The following is a 16,004-nucleotide window of genomic DNA, read 5'->3' as shown; positions in this document are numbered from 1 at the left end:
CATGATGATATTGACAAATTATCTCAATCTTAGATGTAAAATTCCAAGCAACATGAAAACAATTTGTCTTTGCATTATTTCAAATGTCCCATTTTCCTCAATAACCAGAGTCAATTTCATAATCAGTCTGAACATGAGAAAAATACTAAGAATACATGATTTAAATGCATTGAGCTATCGCAGCATTTACTGAGCAGTGCAATAAAACCTAAAGATTTCTTCTAAGGCCAAATTTTCATTTCATTTGGAGGGAGCCACTTAATTTAGTCATAATCCATTTGCATTAAGAAATGTTATCTTAAGGGACGCCTGGGTGGCTCAGTTGGTTGGATGACTGCCTTCGGCTCAGGTCATGATCCCGGAGTCCCGGGATCGAGTCCCGCATCAGGCTCCCAGCTCCATGGGGAGTCTGCTTCGCTCTCTGACCTTCTCCTCGCTCATGCTCTCTCTCACTGTTTCTCTCTCAAATAAATAAATAAAATCTTAAAAAAAAAAAAAAAGAAAAAAAAAAGAAAGAAATGTTATCTTAAGGGCGCCTGGGTGGCTCAGTGGGTTAAGCCTCTGCCGTCGGCTCAGGTCATGATCCCAGGGTCCTGGGATCGAGTCCCGCATCAGGCTCTCTGCTCAGCAGGGAGCCTGCTTCCTCCTCTCTCTCTCTGCCTGCTTCTCTGCCTACTTGTGATCTCTGTCAAATAAATCATTAAAATTAAAAAAAAAAAAAAAGAAATGTTATCTTAAGATTACAGAAGCAATTCTCTGTTTTTAATTTCTACTTAAATGAAGTTATCTAAGAGAGAAGTCAACCTATTTATAAAAAGGATTAATTTGGACTTAGGCCAAAAGTTCTTTTGAAATGTATTTTCATACAGTAATAAAAGTTGCTAGATACAGGCAGCTTGTACATTCATTAACTTTGCCATAATTTCTAACCAAAATATTATAAACAACAAAAAAAAAACACTGCTAAAATCCAATTTTTTTAGATCCCTCCAGAGTAAATGTGTAGATTGTTATATTTCTTGATATAAAGTTTTGAAAAATATTCTATGATAAGGAAGACTAGTGATTTCAGAAAAATTCAAACTAAATGTAAAAAATATGCCAGGCATTTAAGTTTCAAGATGCAAGTTAAATGCAAAAAGGGTGGTATGCCAAGAATTTTAAGTTTAATCCTGAGATAGGTAAAAACTGTTCGAAGTAGGTTTGCTGTGATATTAACTATTTTAGAGACCAAAGTCAACCATATATCATATGGTTCAAGTACACATAATCCATTCAGCAAGGATTCAGCAAGGACTCACTCTAGTCTTTGAACTGAAAAATGTTCATTCTACTTGGAGTCTTTTTTTTTTTTTAGGATGTTTTTATTTAGGCAATATACTACACTTGAAAAATATAAGGTTTAGAGGCAATCTTGTGTTTAAACCCCAAGTCTGCCACTTAACCAGTTGTGAACACAGGGGCAATAAGACATGTGAGTGGGATCACTGTGAGAATTACATCTGGTGGCATATTTAAGGCTGCTAATATGCTTCCCAGCACTTGGTAGATATTCAATAAATATATTTGTTGCTGTTGTGATCACCCGTATATTTATGTTGAAAGTAAGACCTACAAACAAGGTAAGGAAAAAGGTTCTAGAGTGAAAATCTGAATAGAAGGCTGGCATCATCACTCACCAGCAGTTCAGACAGCTGTGTGGGCGTGGTGGCACCCATCCCGCCACCCATTCTTCTTCTGGAGGGCCCAGCGGTGTAGGGCATGGTGGTGTCAGTGGCTGCCCCATGCTCGGCCAGGGTAGATTTTAACAACATGGGCCTTGCATTGGAGAGAGCCACAATAGGGCCCCAGTCATTATGGTTTTGTTGTTTTTCTACCTTAACTGTACATTGATGTAGGTTCTTTTCTAAAATAGGGGTCAGGAGACCCAAAAGGATTGACAGATAACTCCTTTTAATCCACATGGTCATGGCCTGCTTGGTGCATCAATGGATCTGCCTGCTGCTCAAGGCGGCACCTCCTGCTGCTCTGAGGGCCACCCAGTTTGGTGTGGGCGGTGACACTGGCACATCAGCATGTGACTCGTAGTCCGTACCTTCCATTACCTACCACCTAGGCAGAACCCAACCATGAAACAGAGTTAGATATTCTTTTACTAAAAATAAACAATTTAAGCCTCTGTATCTCTTTACAACCTTTGAAGGTAGTTCGTCTTCTTTCTCCCAGTCCTTTCTCTCGAATTAGGATACTTTTAGCTTTAGAAGTAGCAGAAAAACTCAAATTAAAATGGCCTTAACTGTTACACATTGTCACACATGACCTAAAACACTAGGCTCTACTGTTGGCTGATCCATAGTTGCCCAGGACCCAGGCTGTGTCCTCTCTGCTGTCCATAGTATAAGCTTCATCCCCAGGCTGGCCCCTGAAGATGCCTGTAGGTCAACTGCCAATAGCAGTGAAGGCCACATTCCTTCCCACCTAGAGAAATAGAGATGATGTCCAGTGGCTTTTCCAGAATTCCCTGACAGACCTCTCCTATCTCATTGGCTTATGTTGAGTCATATACCATTTCTGTCCTTCTGCTGGTCAAATGAGTGGAATTGCTCTGATAATCTTACACTAGAGCTGTGGTCTGCTTCCCTGAGGTACAAAGATACCCAAACTACTGGGGTTCTCTTAGGAAGGGAGAAGGCAGGAAATCACTCAGGCCATTACAACAAAGCCATCACAGAATACTTCCTGGAGGAGGGGATGTTTGTGCTGAGTTTTGAAAAATAAGTAAAGTTAGAAGGTAAGGAAGAAATTTTAAGTAGATGGAAAGAACATGTACAGAAAGTTCAGATGCCTGAAACAACATGGCCTTTTGGAGGGAACCATAAGTACATGACTATAGAGAATGACAATAATGAGATATGAGCCTGAGGAAGAGGCCTTTTTATGTCACAGCCAAGCTTCAGTGCCACTCCAAATTATAGAATACGCAGACTAGATATGGGGAAGATTCTGCGTTAAGACTAAGATTGGGAAAATGGAGAGGAAATGATCTTTAGAGAAATACTTCAGAGGCAGGGTTGCAGGACTTCCTGGCCAGTGGGCTAGAAGGGAATGAAGAGAAAGGAGCCAAGTGATGGACCTGACAAGTCCCCGGTCCTTTAGCCTCTGCAGTTACCTGTGTTAGCATCATTTCTGATAGTGTCTCTTTGCCCACATGCACCTGCACACACAGACACAGAAATTTCTACCCCAGTGACATTGCAGAAGTAGGTACACGCTTGCAAAATATTAATTTTTATTTGTTCTTTTCCCCCATTATAATATTAATGGCTTTCCCCTTCCCAGTTTTTAGAAAACTTATAACAGAATGATTTCATTAGTTTGAGGATACTGGGAAAAAAAAAAAAAGACTCTTTAAGAAAGATTTGGTGATTTCTGATTAGCTGATTTTTAGAGAAAATTGGTCATTTCAACCCTCAGTATTTGGCTACTATCTACTTGTGAATTTGCTGGGCTACATGTAAATTTCATTTTGTAATTAGAGCTTGGGAGAAAACATACTATTTTCTAGTATCATGTTTCTTACAGATGATTGAAATATGCTTAGTCAACCTCCTCTCTAAATAAAGTTCACCTTTGAACTAAAGACCAAACTGGAAACAAGGAATGCCTTGAAATATCTGGGGATGTTCTGAAAGCAAGGGATTATAGAGAAGGCGTCCATTTTATTTTTAGCACTTCCAGCCCTTTGGCACTCCCTAAAGATAAATGCCCAAGACTTATCGGCCATACTCTTTTACTGCTTAGGAGCTTTTTACATTGCTAAAGCATTAGTTAACAAAACCTGAAAACAAATTCTAGAGAATTTAAAATGTATAGCTTGTTCAGTCTCTTGATACCTAAATTCTGTATACTCTTGGTCCATGTGTCAACATCGGGGAAACATGAAGAAAGCTTGACTCATAAATTTCAGTCTGTGCTATTTATTTTTAATGTGTATTATGCATACAGTGGACCTTGATTATGCAGTAGTACACCCACACAAAGTAAATGGCTGCCAAATCCAGTAAGCACCAAACTGCCACTGAGGCATTTTACCCAACCCAAATGCCGTTTACTGAGACGACAGTGGAGACCACACATTACGGCTATTCTACAGACCTTTTAAAAGTCCAGCCTGTTCACTTGGCCTGTTTTGGCTTCCTACAGAAAACAGGCTTCTGGATCAGCTGGACACCAGAGCCCAGACTCTCTACTCCGTGTTCTACTTGGAAGTGCAGCTGACCCAGACTTTGGTTTCTTAAAGTAGCCAAAAACTAGCATCTGGCCCTAATTTAGACTCAGCTTATGGGCTCCCCACTAGCAGCAGCAGCAAATACTTCTCTCACTCTCTTTCCTCTCTTGCTTGGACAGGACACCAGGTTGGGGAGAGGACATCAGTAATACATGCTTCTATTTTTCTCCCTGAACTCTCACTTCCAGGAAGCTTCTTCTTTCTACTTGTGCAAATCTATTTGGCATTTCTCGTTGTCACCTTTGCCTTGGCAAAGCTGTTGTTGTGACTGCCGTCTTTAGTTAATACCCATTCCAAACCAGTTATTGAGAATCCGCTATTGAGAACCCGCCAGGCACAACACATGTGTTCTGGAAGTGTGTGTAAGGCAAGTGGAACATGTGAGCCGTGTTGTCATTCCTGAGGTGATGGCCTAGCTGCTTCTTCCAGGTGTGAGGTCTTGAAATGTCTGCATGGAGCAACATCTGTTTTATCTTTGAACATTTGCTATTGCCTAATGAGGGCTTTTTATTTCCCAATCTTTTGGATTAAAATATGTTCCTAAAATTTGAACATCTGAAGAGCACTTGTTTTGTATATTAGATGCTGTGGGGGCCTTAAATGAAGGGAGGAAAAATGCAGTCCTCCTCATGGGTGCTTCCCGCTAGGTGTCTGCTGCCTCACAAACTTGGGAGGAGTTTAAAAAATAATACTTCCCAAAGCATGAAGTAAATCAAAGTAAAGTTGATTTCAAACAAGCAAATGAACGAAAATGGTTCCCAAAGTATTCCTCTCATGACTGTGAGTTAAAGAGGCAACTGATTCCAAAGGCTCAGGGTTCACGAGAGCCAAAACATGGGCCCATGGCCACTCAGCCCTGCCGCCGCCTCATCGCATTGTCAGCGTGACTGGCAGCCCACGCTGCGCCTTCCACAGGTAGCTTCTAGTGACAAGTGCTTTTGGCTCTTTCTGACAGAGCTCATTGTGGAACAACAAGGTTTTATTTCCAGTTTCTGGGAGAGAATTACAGCATCAGTTGGAATAGTACATGTGACTTGGAATTGACTAGAGAGGTCAAAATGATGGATCTGAGATATACTTGAAGGGATAATTGTACACAACCAGTTTAAAAGCTGGTAAATATTTAAGGGTCAGAGGTTAAATGTCAAAGCCACAGAGCTTGGGCTCGGCTCCATAAAGTATTAAGAATGACTGCTAATTAAATCCAGGGTATATTTCACCAAAGGGAAATAAATTTGACAGCTAACAACCAATACTGGATTACCACCTTACAGAGGTTAGGGATCATGCTAGTAATTGTAGATGGTTTACAGTTTTTAACCCAATAGTAATCTGGAGGATGATTGCTTACAGTTACGGATTACCACACTAAACAAAGTTAAGTCTTATGAGTCAAAAAAAGTATTACCAAAAGGCCTATAGATCTTGGTCCCCTGTCTTACTTTTTGTTTAAAACTAAATGCCCTGTGGCGGCTTCAGAGCAAATCCCTAAAACAAATGCAGTCAAAAGACACGCTCACTTTTTTTTTTCTTTTTCTGAGTTGAAATTTTTTCTGTGATTAGTAATTGCCAGCCAGTATAATAGCCAGCTATGAAATTAGCAAATTTGATTTCCAAACCAGTACAGCAAATTGAAAGCCGAGAAATGTCAGCCAAAGGTATAATGGTCCCTTTCCTGGTCACACACTTGTTGTTATACTTAGATGATAAGATATGTTACTTAAATTCAGCATTCTTAGATGGGCATATAATTTGGACGCTACTTTAGATGCCCCACCTCTGGAAAAAGCTGTTTACCTTAAGATGAGCTATACCTTATGAGTACTAAGCAAACAGAGTAATTGTAATATTTTAATAGCTATGTTTACATGCAGATCTTGAGATTATTTCTGCATTAGGTGATTTATAGGGCTATATTAAGTAAATCACACTTGGAATGCTGCTCCAAAGGATGAGTCACAAAATACTGCCATTTCCCCTCTCTCCTTTCAAAAGAGAGCTCCCAGGGAAAGAGACAGAGAAAGAATTCCTCCACGCCCCGTACTGGGCTTAAAGCTAATCAAGAAATTATCCCATTTAAGTTAGGATTTCAGCTATTTAACATATTGACGTCCATTGATACGTCTGTTTAAAGTGGAATTATCTAATGCAAAATTTCACAGAAATAAGTTGATGATTTAGAAAAAAAATAGCCAAAGCCATTACGGAAAACCTTGTCATTCCTTATACTGCACCTTTTGCAGGCTGAACTAATTATTCCCTAATCTTTAACTTGAGGTATTGGTTAAATCAATTAAGTCGTTAGGTGTAATTTCAATAATGCTAGTGTTTGCGAGAACTACATAGCAAACACGATTTGCCTTAATTAGACTTTTAAATTCAGAGCCCTGTCTAAGTCTGGAGCCAAGTCCTCTATTTTGAATCTCTCTATATTCACTTAGTTGTAAGGGGAAATTTTTTAATATGTCTGGCTCTAAGTAATTAGTTTGCAAATTTGTAATGTGAGATGTTGTAGGAGCTGAGTTTGGGAAGGAAAGCAGAGCCTCCTCCCTTTTCATTTTATTAGCTTTTCCTGTATCTGGAGACTTCCTGCAAGGATGGAACATTCCTTTAAGTTCAGCTTGTGGGAGGTTTGTACCAATAGCATAAAATGCCTCCAGACAGGTACCTGCTACTGACCTTCTTGTGTACCTTTTGCCCTTTAAGAAAAAAAAAAGCAGTGCTTTTCTTTGTCAAGCCTCTCAGAGCCACAGTGGGCAGCTGAGCCATATGGGAGCGCCTGAGTTGTGTCTGTGCAGTCCTCTTGTCTCCTCCTCCCTGGGAGGCCTGGGTCTCCAGCGGCTGCCCTCCATGAGCCTCTTCCTCCCCGAGCCATAGATGCTGAGCTGGAGATCCTGTCCAGACCTGTGGGAAAGTGCACAGAACACCAGCTATTCAAATTGTTCCTTTCCCACTCACTAGGAAAGGGACTCCAGACAGGAAGGTTTCATTAGCCTAAAAGAACATCACTCCTTCGTTTTAACTCTTTGGGTCCTAAGGCAGTAAATCCGTTGAGGGCAGTGTTCACATTGTAGATGTTGAAGTTCTTTCTTGAGAGAATTATAATTGCTTTGCTCCCACAGAGATTTTTTTCTGGTCATTTCCTTTACCAGACAGGAGTTAATCATAATGCATTCCTGCCCATAGAAAAGTTCAGACTTTGATAGTGGGGTCTGTCACACTGGTCATCACTGTGAGCAAGGCCCTTTTAGCAGTGTGTATGCAAGTAGCAGATTGGGAATCTAAAATTCTAATTGTATAAGGGTTTAAATCTTCAGTAAAGTGTAATTTGTTTAGGATTTTCCCATTCTTCAGAGGTTGCATTTGTCTAATTTTATGGTAACTTACTATAGTTTTGAAGCAATGACTGCATCCCCTGCAGTGGAGAAAAACTCTCTTTCTCTCTCTCTCTGAGCCCTCCGCCCTCTCCTTGCCGTTTTGTAAGTGCAGAAACATCACCACAATAATGACATACAATTATAGTAAACATTGAACAATCTGTGCTTTCTCGGGTTTATCTTATCATCTAAACATGTGGTGAGCCCGAATAGGTTAAGTGTCTTTTCCCTAAGGTGCAATATTTCTACAGTTTTGCATGCAATTTAAATTTTATTTTTAAAGCCTTATAATCACACATTTGAACATTCTGAAGATTAAACCTTGTATGAACATAATTGCAAGAGTTAGCGGAAATTGAACAAATGAAATATAAAGACTTCCACTTCCTGTATATGAATTTTTAGCCTTTTCCCAAACTTTCTCTATTGTAAACTTAAAACAAAGTCTTATCAGCAAGTAACATAGAGTAGCAGCTGGATATCATTAAATCCCTCTGTCTAAGCTATTCTTCTTCATTACCTTTTTCCTGACAAGCTCTTGCTCTGCACAGAAAATGTAACTTTGTGATAGAGATTTATGTAATTCAGGTGTCCTCTATTCTGAGTGAGAGCTTGGCTGCAGAAGAAAAGGATTTGCAAAAATCCATAGAATTTTTTAAAAAGAAAGGGAGATGCTGACAGAATTCTGTGAGGAAACACATGTTAACATAACCAGTTCATCAACCACTTTACCCACTCTCTCTTTTATAGGCTATTTGCATAATAAGAATATTTTTCTGCAAACTGGAATAGCTAGCTTTTATTCTACTAATGCAAGATCATTAGCTACTTCATCTTAAAATACACAGCAGTGTTCTCCAAATGCTTTCAGATTCAGTGAAACATTAAAATGTCTTTACTTAGCAATGTAATAGAAAATACTGTCAGACATCTAACCATAAACACAAATTAGAGCAAGCAAGCTGATGCCTTTCTGAGTTTAGTGAAATGGTGTAACAGTTATTAAGTTGGTGGTGATGTGGTAACATACACACACCAATTTGTGAGCATTTATTTTGGTCTCTACTAGCTTTCGTATGTCAAAATCTGAGTTTATGTTTAAGTGGTTTTCTTTTTTTTTTTAAAGATTTTATTTATTTATTTGACAGAGAGAAATCACAAGTAGATGGAGAGGCAGACAGAGAGAGAGAGAGAGGGAAGCAGGCTCCCTGCCGAGCAGAGAGCCCGATGCGGGACTCGATCCCAGGACCCTGAGATCATGACCTGAGCCGAAGGCAGCGGCTTAACCCACTGAGCCACCCAGGCGCCCTAGGTGGTTTTCTTTAATGATACAACAGAACCACTGGGAACAGAGACTTGTATTCCTAGAGATGATAAGACACTAGGGAATCAAAAAATAAATTAAAAAAAATTGATAAGATAAAAACATATAATCAAAAAGCACAGTAAATATTCAGTTGGTATTTATGCACACCTACCTGCACTTACCTAGTGAGTTACAAATACAAAAAAGTCTAAGAACTTAGAAAATAGTTGATTCATCAAACCTAAGTAGACATAAACTTAACTTAGTGATTTAAATGTGAATATTACTGAGGTGTGATTATTATCATTTTATCATGACCTAGCTCCCTTTTTTTCACCTTTGTTTCACATTATTTTCTATAGAAGCAGGATAAAAATGCCCAGAACTGGACATAACAGGTTCCCCCAAAGAATGCAACTGTACTCTCAGTTAGGAATTTCACTTCCACTTCTGCAAGAACAGAGTGGGTAGAATATTGCATGGGCCCAGAACCCAATCCAGCACCCTCCACTTTCACCCTGTCCCCAGCTGTGTGTCTCTGTGTGCTCGGTACCGGGCTCACTCCTTGTCTCCTTCAGCGGGTTTAGACACCAGTTCTCAAGGAAAGCTTCTCTGACCGTCTCCCCCCTAAGGAGGAGAACGAGGGTCCATGTCCCTCCTGCTCTCACCTATGTCATATATCATCTCATTTTAGCACTTAACACTTGTTAATTCTCTCTTTCTCTCTCAATCAGTGAAAGATACATGCCAAAACAAACTGTCGTCCTTGGTGTGTAAGAGGTCATCTATCTGTCAGAGATCAGGAAGGCTCTGTGACATATTGGGGGCCCAAACTCTTTTGGGGGGTTGATATGTGTGATCTCATTCATTCCCTTTAGGAAACCTGTGAAATAGGAAGAAAATCTCCTTCGCAGACTCAGAGAAACTGAGGCTTAGAGAAGTTGAAAAGAACTTGCCCAAGATCATGTAAATGGCAGAGTCTACATTTGAATTCAAAGGTGTCTGACTAAAACACCTGCTATCTGAAACAATTTCTAAAAATTATTTTTTACTAACTTACCTAGGAACATCTAAACTCATGCAGCTGTTATTTTGACACCTGGTCACATTGTGCTTTGGACCCTTTTTGAGTTGTCTGTATGACTTGTCTCATTAATAACATTACGAACCCCTAGTGGATGCTGGTTACTTTTTAAAATCATCTCCCCCCCACCTCCACCTCTACCTCTGCTTGATACCTGAGGTATCAAGAGCTAGATATATAACAGTAGATGTTTAATAAATCCTTCTTGAAAATATAAAAACTAAAGGTAGAATACTGTATTATTTACAACAGACAGATAACAGACTTCAGTTTTGGATCAAACTCAAGGACCAAAAAATTAAACCTGAGTGATCAGATGTTCTTTCTTAGCGTCACAGAACAGAATCAAGATAAGGTTTAAAAGTCCAAACAGTTTTCTCAATTGTTCTTTTTCCCTTTTTTTAAGTGGGGGTGAGGAGGAGTCTGTGTTCATTAATAGAGAACTAATTAATGCCTAAATTAAAACAGTTAAATAAATTATGATAATTTTATATTACTTGCTTGCAGCCACAGGAAAGAACAAGAACACTCTTCATGAAACAGGAACACCTCTAAGATAGGATAAGATGATAAAGTAAGGTGAGAATAGTGTATATAGTGTAGTGTAGTATTAAAAAGTTGGGTAGTATTAAAAAGTTGGGTAACGGCACACCTGGGTGGCTCAGTTGGTTAAACAGCTGCCTTCGGCTCAGGTCATGATCCCAGCGTCCTGGGATTGAGTCCCACATCGGGCTCCTTGCTCTACAGGGAGCCTGCTTCTCCCTCTGACTCTGCCTGCCACTCTGTCTGCCTGTGCTCGCTCTCACTCTCTCTCTCTCTCTCTCTCTGACAAATAAATAAATAAAATCTTTAAAAAAAAAAAAAAAGTTCGGTAGGGAGATCCGAATGTTACTGTGGTTGCCTGGTTGAAGGAGGCAGGAGAGGAGGGGCCACTGGGCATGGTAGTGGTCAGGGACTGGATGGAGGCAGTTCAGTATATCCCTTGTTAATTTTTGAGAATTTAACCATATGAATGTAATTTCTGTTTTTTAAAATTTAGATTTTCTAGAATTCTCACATATGATATAGCTTAATAAGAAAACTTTTTCAGTCCTTTTATATAAGAGAAAAATAATCTTGTATTCAAATTAAAACTATATTAAAAACCAAATGCTGGTGCTTAAATCAAACCTCACAAAAACATTGTAAATAAAGGGTTTTCCTGTGTTTTATTATTTAATGAAAGAGGGAGTTGCTGACTCTCCACACAGATGTCATGTGCTAAGAAAGATGGATCCCAACTGGGGACAACGGAGGGAAGATGTATCATGGTGCCTCTGACACTCAGTAACCCCCAGGAGCCCCAGGACCTCAGTGCAATTGCTCAGGGAAATGCAGCATTGTAGGTCTGGGTCTGTTCTGCCAGATGGAAATTAGTATCTTAAAATAGACCAACTTTTTTTTTTTCCACCACTGAGAACATTTTAAATGGAATCTCTCTTATATTTAAATGTTTTTTAACCTTTGGTGGACCCTTAATGAAACCTTGTAAAGTATCTTTCATTTTCTTGCTACTTGATAAAATTAATGTCAGCCTGTTTAATTTCGAAGCATGCCAAACATGTTAACCTGCAAATCAGTTTTCAATTTTAACTTTTCAATTTTTACCTTTTCAATTTTAACTACTTGATTTTAAAATATTAACCCTTAATAATTTCTTTAATTTTTAAAAAATAAATTTAGCTAAAACCCAAGTTCTGCCTTGATGATTCAGTTATGTCTGTATAAACAAGTGTTCATTTTCTAATGAACAGGAACTCTGAAATTGTTCTGAGGATTTGAAGGAATGTGCACATTGTGATTTTAAGGAGAGCATATTTTCCCATTTAGACCTTCACTAGAAATAGAGAAAAGCTAACCAGCCACCTCTTAATTTACTTTATTTATTTAATGAGCAACTTGAGTTCATGTTAATTTCTGCCTCCATAAATTACCTTACTTTTAAGTAATGAAGATTTTTCAACTCACTGCCCTTCCATCTGAAAATTGAAAACTACAAGCTTGGCTATCGTTTTCTATTTTGCTAGGAGAACTGGGTCATCCAAAATATGTGTGGGGTGTGAAGTTTTGTTTTCTGCACAAAGATTTGTCATGAGTCTAAACATTTCTCTCTCAAGTAATTTACCGTTTAATTACATTGTGTTGTGTTCCCTCAGGAAGGGGAGGAGAAAGGAAAGGAAGAAAACTTTAAAAAAAAAAAAGTTTTTTAAATGTGTACTGCATTCAGGATTTAGATTTCATCTTATAAAGTTTTTATTACAGTGTCCTCCTCCTCTCATTGTGTCGTGAAACAGTGAATCACTCGTGTTTGTCTCTGAGGACAAATGCCGTTCTCATGTTTTATCCTGACACCTCTGAGATGAGCTTTCCATATGAAGAGAAGGGAGGACATTTGATGCTTCCAGTGTTATTCTGGGGCCTCCCCTTTTCTGGGAGTCACTGACACATGTAGTTTGGGCAGTGAAGCCCAGCAGGAGGTGACATTGGGCCGATTCCCCTGCTGATTAATGTGCCTGAGGGTCCCTGCCACCCTTTGCCCCCTTCCAGCATGTTGGTTTTAAAGAAGGAGCCTTTCATATGCTCCGCTAACGGCTGAGCTGGGCAGAGGTCCAGTGGCGCCAACAATTTTCCGTCCTTTGTATGAGTGATCAGAGGCCAACCCCAAGAAACTGACAGTGGTTTCGCTCAGTGCTAGTAATGATTCTCAGTAGCCGAAGACTTCCTTCCTTGTGTGACCTGAACGTTTTGCTGGGTGAATGTGTGATTTGGAAAGTGGCCACAGAGACACAACCTGATAAAGTTCATTATAGGTGTCACATGTTCCCTGGAGCTCTTGGGATCTGCATTAGATGAAGTTTAACTTAAAAGAGAGAAATGAAAATTAACTCTCGTGCTAAAGGGTTTTTGCAGATGTGCTTTCTAAAATGTGAATGCTTACTCTGTTAGTTCCCTTTCTTACAGAATGTTTACAGTCAAGCTAAGGATTCACGTGGCAGAGTATTTTTAAGACATGAGTGTCTGGCTGTCTCTTCCCTTGCCTTGCCTTTCCCACTTGCTGCTTTTTCTTCCAGAACATCCAGGCAGTCATGGCAGCCAGCTTGTTGCTTGTGTTATCTGAGTGGTGAGCAGTGCTGGCATTTTTATGTCCTTCCGGACCAAAACAAAAAGTCATCATTTCAACTCGAGAGTCAGAATGCTACAAGTAAAAATGAACCTCTAAGGAGTTTTTCCCTTCTGCACCCCAGTCTTCATCCAGCTCCAACCAAATCATGAAAACTTTCATCGAATTTATGAAATTTCTGAGGTTATTTTCAAAAGCATCTTCTGGTTATGTGTTCTAGGACAGATCATCTGTGACCATAAAGAAGCTCATCCTTAGAATTATTAATTTATAAAAACTGTCATGCATAGAGATAGACGTGGTAAGACTAAGTCACCAGATCTTTTTTTTTTTTTTTTTTTAAAGATTTTATTTATTTATTTGACAGAGAGAGATCACAGTAGGCAGAGAGGCAGGCAGAGAGAGGGGAAGGGAAGGAAGCAGGCCCCCGCTGAGCAGGGAGCCCGATGTGGGACTCAATCCCAGGACCCCGAGATCATGACCTGAGCCGAAGGCAGCGGCTTAACCCACTGAGCCACCCAGGCGCCCTAAGTCACCAGATCTTAACTGGCGCTTGCTCCATGGTCTCACAGAGACCTAGCGATCAGTAGTTGGTATGCACCTGAACTAGGCTTTCACTTACAGTACATCTCATTTTTCAGTACGCTAAATACCTCTAGAAGAGAGTTTCAACTCCTCAAATAATCCCTACAGGTGCTCAAAGAGCTTTCAGGATTTCATCAAAAACCTAAGAAGAGTAGGAACACCTTTGTTCAGCTGATTTCTCCAAAAGGTAGAATAAAAGACTGACTTTCCCCTGAGGGACATGGCAGTCCACAGTGTTTGTTTTTACTTTATTAAATCATGCTTCCCCTAAAACCTGCCTCTTGGATTCACAGTGCTCTTCAGGTCCCTAGTCCCTCTGCTAAAAACCTGATCACCTTGGGCGCCTGGGTGGCTCAGTGGGTTAAGCCGCTGCCTTCGGCTCAGGTCATGATCTCAGGGTCCTGGGATCGAGTCCCACATCGGGCTCTCAGCTCAGCAGGGGGCCTGCTTCCCTTCCTCTCTCTCTGCCTGCTTCTCTGCCTACTTGTAATCTCTGTCTGTCAAATAAATAAATAAAATCTTTAAAAATAAATAAATAAATAAAATTAAAAAATAAAAACCTGATCACCTTTCCTAAAATGCTTAAATAAAAGTGAACCTGGCATCTGTTTGGTGCTTTGCAGTTTATAGACGTTCCCTTCCCCCAACCTCATAAAGCAGGATCACTGTGATTCATCATGTTACTAAAGAAACTGGTAAGCACCATTGGCTAAGTGGCGGGGCTAGAGGGAAGGCCTTCTTGCTCAGACTGTTTGTCACAAATGGCAGCAAGGACATGGCCACTGATTTCTCCTTTGGTTTCAGAGTGGGAGGGATTTGACATAATGGTGAGGAGGCCAGTGTGGCCAGGGGGAGAGAGCCATCTGACTTCCTCTACTCCTGTAGTGGTGGTAGTACCTTTGTAGCTGGTAGGAAACAATTTGCAAAAGCTCTTACCACAATAACTCTGCTGGTTCCTTCTGATTTGGAAACATGAAACCCATATCTATATGAGCAAAAATAAAGCCAACAAGATCACTACCTTCATGTTTGTGGAATTGCTGTTGAGAAATAATGTAAAAAATTGTAACACTTTTGACAATTTTCTAGATATGATTAAAGGAGTTAGATTTTCTGGAGTGCTTGCATAAATTTTCACATGCCAGTGTAAAATGGGGCATATTCTCAAAGAGGCTCTAATAGTTATCTTCATTTTTTTATCTTTGAGATGTCTTGCTATTGTGAGGGGATTTAATTTTATTTCAGTGTCAGGCATCGTTACTATCTTTTCGATAATAATTATGAAGTGTAGATTTCTGAACAGATGCCAGGCATACTTTATCACTCATTTATCTTCTAGAGAAAGATAACTATATTGAAATGTATTTGTTGTTGCCTTTTTTCTTTTAAACTAGAGAAGAGGTTTACCATTGTTAGAGTGGAAAACACCCATGTCTTAGGCCTTTTCTGTTTCCTTTCCTTTCTTCTGCCTAAACATACATTGAGGCCCTGTGGTGCACCAGGCATTGTGCTCAGTTATATGGAACACAAAGCTAAACAAGCAAATTTCTTCTTGTCGAGATGTTCACAGTCTAGAATACTCGTTCTCAATCAGGGGCCTTGTCTGGGGACCTTTTTGACTGTCACAACTGGGGTGATACTGTTGACACCTAGTGGGTAGAAGCTGCTAAACACCCTGTAATGCACAGTACAGACCCCCATGACAAAGCAGCACTGACAGAAAATGTCAGTGGTGCTGAGGTTCAGAAACCCTGATCTAGATAGTGCAGCTCTCTTCACCAGAACTTTCTCTGATGATGAAATTATTCTATAGCTACACTGTCCTGTGTGGTTGCCACTAGCCACATGTGGACTCTGAGCCCTTGAAATGTGACCAGTGTGACTGAGGAACTGGATTTTAAATTTTATTTAATTTTTATTAATATAAATTTAGATTCAAAAACTACTTGTGGCCAGTGGCTACTGTATTGGACAGCGAAAGTCTAGAAGAAGAGATTAATGTGTTAACTAGCGATGACAGCTCATGTGAGATGACTCTTAAAACCAGGCTCCTGAGAGGTGTCATGGGAACAGAAGAAAGAAATCTGAGTTAGACCTGGGCAAGAGTCACTTCCTCTGAAACTGAATATTGAAGAACAGAAAAGTACAAAACATGCCCACATATAAAGTGACCTACTAAATATAAGGTAATATTCCCATTTACC

The 16,004-nt window shown here is 39.8% G+C and overlaps 1 protein-coding gene and 1 long non-coding RNA gene across 4 annotated transcripts in view; both read left to right on the top strand.

The window, feature by feature from the left end:
• Positions 1–16,004, top strand: part of GMDS (GDP-mannose 4,6-dehydratase) — a 622,428-nt gene that overhangs the window by 411,150 nt on the left and 195,274 nt on the right. The window lies entirely within an intron of this gene.
• On the top strand, positions 1,024–9,085 carry LOC116589061. The gene is made up of 2 exons (XR_004285163.1): positions 1,024–8,767; positions 8,978–9,085. It is a non-coding gene; the product is annotated as an uncharacterized LOC116589061 (long non-coding RNA).

The sequence above is a fragment of the Mustela erminea genome, chromosome 4 (assembly GCF_009829155.1).
Source record: "Mustela erminea isolate mMusErm1 chromosome 4, mMusErm1.Pri, whole genome shotgun sequence".
In the NCBI taxonomy this organism is placed as follows: domain Eukaryota; kingdom Metazoa; phylum Chordata; class Mammalia; order Carnivora; family Mustelidae; genus Mustela; species Mustela erminea.
The sequence above is the reverse complement of the archived record's forward strand: the minus strand, read 5'-3'. Positions and strand labels throughout refer to the sequence as shown.